The following is a 3,829-nucleotide window of genomic DNA, read 5'->3' on the forward strand; positions in this document are numbered from 1 at the left end:
TACCAATATACCTGGCAAACACTTCACCATTCTGATTCTTAAACAATTTATAGTTTGCATCAAAGGATTCATCAATAACAATGGAATTAGCACAAGTGAAGCCAGATAGGGTGGATGGATCCGCTGAAGGTTCCTTTGCAGCAACCCATGTGGTTTTAGGGTACTGCTCAGGTTTCCAGTAAGAGCCATCAACATTCATTTTCCTTTCGAACCCAACACCCTCTTTCCTAGGGTTTCGGTTCAGGATCTGCCTTTTGAGGACATCACATAGTGTCTGATGCCCTTTGAGACTTTTGTACATCCCTGTTTCAAGCAGTGTCTTCAACCTAGCATTCTCATCAGCAATAGCAGTGGTATCCTCAGCAGAGAGGTTAGTTACCACATCAACAGTTGAAGATATTGCAATAGTAGCAGCAGTAGAACATTCAGCAACAGAAGTAGCGTTATCACGCTCAATGCATTTAAGACATGGTGGTTCAAATCCTTCCTGAGCTGAACTGATCTGTTCGGCGCGAAGCGACTCATTTTCCTTTTGAAGATCTTCATGAGCCGCTCTCAATTTCTCAAGATCTTGCTTCCTTTGAAGATAATCATAGGAAAGCCTTTCATGAGTTGTTGAGAGCGTTTCATGACGACTTTCAAGTTCCTCATACTTAACGTGAAGATTTTTTATGTCTTCAATTAAGGACTGAGATCGAGTCATTTCAGCGTCTAACAGATCATCGCTTTTGTCTAACAGTTTTTGAATGTGTTCCATAGCTTTCTGTTGTTCAGTTGCAATTTTAGCAACTGTTTTGTAGCTGGGTTTGGAACCACAATCAGAGTCATCGTCACTAGATGTTTGATAGTGAGTAGTGCGTGTGTTTACCTTGGCACCCCGTGCCATGAAGCAGTAGGAAGGAGCGGAGTAGTCCTTGTCATTTGCATCGGTGTCGGAGATGAGGTCATTGTCTTCAGTGTTGAAGATGGACTTGGCAACGTATGCTGTAGCCAGACTCGCAACGCCAGAATTGGACTCCTCCTCAGACTCCACCTCCGCCTCCTCAGAAGCGGACTCCTCCTCAGTATCCATTTCCTTTCCAACAAACGCACGTGCCTTGCCAGATGAGCTCTTGTTGTGTGATGAAGACTTTGAGGAAGACTTGGAAGAAGATTTTGAGTATTTCTTCTTCTTCTTGGCGTCAGAGTCATACTCCTTGCTCTTCTTCTTCTTCTTCTTCTTCTTCTTCTTCTTCTTCTTCTTCTTCTTCTTCTTCTTCTTGTTCTCATTGTCCCATTGTGGACACTCAGAGATGTAGTGGCCAGGTTTCTTGCACTTGTGACATGTTCTCTTCTTGTAGTCATGAGCAGAAGCTTCATCATTCCTTGAGCTTGATCGTGAAGACTTTCTGAAGCCTTTCTTCTTGGTGAATTTTTGGAACTTCTTCACAAGCATAGCAAGCTCCTTTCCAATGTCTTCAGGATCATCAGAACTGCTGTCAGATTCGTCTTCAGATGAGGAGACAACTTTTGCCTTCAAGGCACGAGTTCGCCCATAGTTGGGACCGCAGATGTCTCTTTTCTCAGAAAGCTGAAACTCGTGTGTGTTGAGCCTCTCAAGTATGTCAGACGGATTGAGTGTCTTGAAATCAGGACGTTCTTGAATCATCAGGGCTAGGGTGTCAAATGAACTGTCAAGTGATCTCAGGAGTGTCTTGACGACTTCATGCTTGGTGATCTCAGTAGCGTCAAGGGCTTGAAGCTCATTTGTGATGTCAGTGAGTCGATCAAACGTGAGCTGGACATTCTCATTGTCATTTCTCTTGAAGCGGTTGAAGAGGTTGCGAAGGACACTGATTCTCTGATCTCTCTGGGTTGAGACGCCTTAGTTGACCTTGGAGAGCCAGTCCCAGACTAGCTTAGATGTTTCCAAAGCACTCACGCGGCCATACTGTCCTTTGGTCAGATGACCACAGATGATATTCTTGGGAGTAGAGTCCAGTTGAACGAACTTCTTGACATCAGCAGCAGTGACACCTTCTCCAGCCTTGGGAACGCCGTTCTTGACGACATACCATAGGTCGACATCAATGGCTTCAAGATGCATGCACATCTTATTCTTCCAGGAGGGATATTCAGTTCCATCGAAGACGGGGCACGCAGTGGAGACTTTAATTATCCCTGTAGTCGACATAGCTAAAACTCTAGGTGGTTAAACCGAATCACACAAAACAAGGGAGTACCTTGCTCTGGTACCAATTGAAAGTGCTAGTGATCGACTAGAGGGGGGGTGAATAGGCGATTTTTATGAAAGTCTTCGAAACATGAAAGTTTCGAACACAAACGATAGAAATAATCCTATTACCATGCAGCGGAAGGTAGACTACACTAGGCAAACCATAGTCAAGTATTCAATGAAGTGAAAGCACAATGACTAATAGTAGCTAGGCAGTAAGGATCAGGTAGGAAGATATTGTGAAGCCAATCAGAACAAGTAATCACTCAGTGAAGCCAAATGGTGATGCAATCGTACAATGACTTCACAAGGACCAACAGTAAGTAAAGGGAAGGGAAGGATGAAACCAGTGACTCGTTGAAGACAATGATTTGTTGGACCAGTTCCAGTTGCTGTGACAACTGTACGTCTGGTTAGGGAGGCTGAGATTCAACTCAGAAGACCTCGTCTTCACCTTATTCCCCTTGAGCTAAGGACACCCAGTCCTCGCCCAATCACTCTGGTAAGTCTTCAAGGTAGACTTCCAAACCTTCACAGACTTCGTTCACCGGCGATCCACAATGACTCTTGGATGCTCAGAACGCGACGCCTAACCGGCTGGAGGATTCACAGTCCTCAAGTGTAATAAGTCTTCAGATCACACAGACAGGAAGACTTAAGTGATGCCTAACACTCTTTGGCTCTGGGTGGTTAGGCCTTTATCCTCGCAAGGAATTCTCTCTCAAAGGCTTCGAGGTGGGTTGCTCTCAAACGACAAAAGCCGTACTCTAACTCTGAGCAGCAACCGTTTATGGTTGTAGGGGGTGGGCTATTTATAGCCACTAGGAAACCCGACCTAATTTGTCCGAAATGACCCTGGGTTACTAAGGAACTGACACGTGTTCCAATGGTCAGATTTCAAACACACACGTCAACTTTACTTGGGCTACAAGCAAAGCTGACTTGTCCAACTCTGGACAAGATTCGCTCTCATAGTCTTCACTCGAAGACATAGGATTTTGGTTAAGCATCACTTCAGTCATTCTGACTGGTTCTCTTGGACCCCACTTAACAGTACGGTGGTTCCTATGACTCAACAAAGAAGAAAAAGAACTACGAAAGATCTAAGTCTTCGCGCTCCATAGTCTTCATGTGATGTCTTCTCTTGTCATAGTCTTCAATGTGAATGTCTTCACATACCACCTTAGTCTTCAATGTCTTCTTACATTTTTAGGGGTCATCTCTGGTAGGAAAACCGAATCAATGAGGGACTTCTACCTGTGTTATCCTACAATTCTCACAAACACATTAGTCCCTCAACTAGGTTTGTCGTCAATACTCCAAAACCAACTAGGGGTGGCACTAGATGCACTTACACCTTTAAACACAACATCCATGACAAATGGCTCGCCCGACACCTCGGCCAAGAGAATCCAAAGTCCATGGCAGCCCTTACAACACTCATGACCCACTTTTGTGCGAGAGAGGATATCTTGTTATCCCGTAGCAACAATAGTACCAGTGACCCTAGTACTTCTGAAACCAAAAATGGCAGCGGCAGGCCCCGACGCAATAAACACAAGAGTCAAAGTAACAATTGAAGGAAATATGCCCTAGAGGCAATAATAGAGTTGT

Source organism: Triticum urartu, chromosome 2, assembly GCF_003073215.2.
Source record: "Triticum urartu cultivar G1812 chromosome 2, Tu2.1, whole genome shotgun sequence".
Taxonomy (NCBI): domain Eukaryota; kingdom Viridiplantae; phylum Streptophyta; class Magnoliopsida; order Poales; family Poaceae; genus Triticum; species Triticum urartu.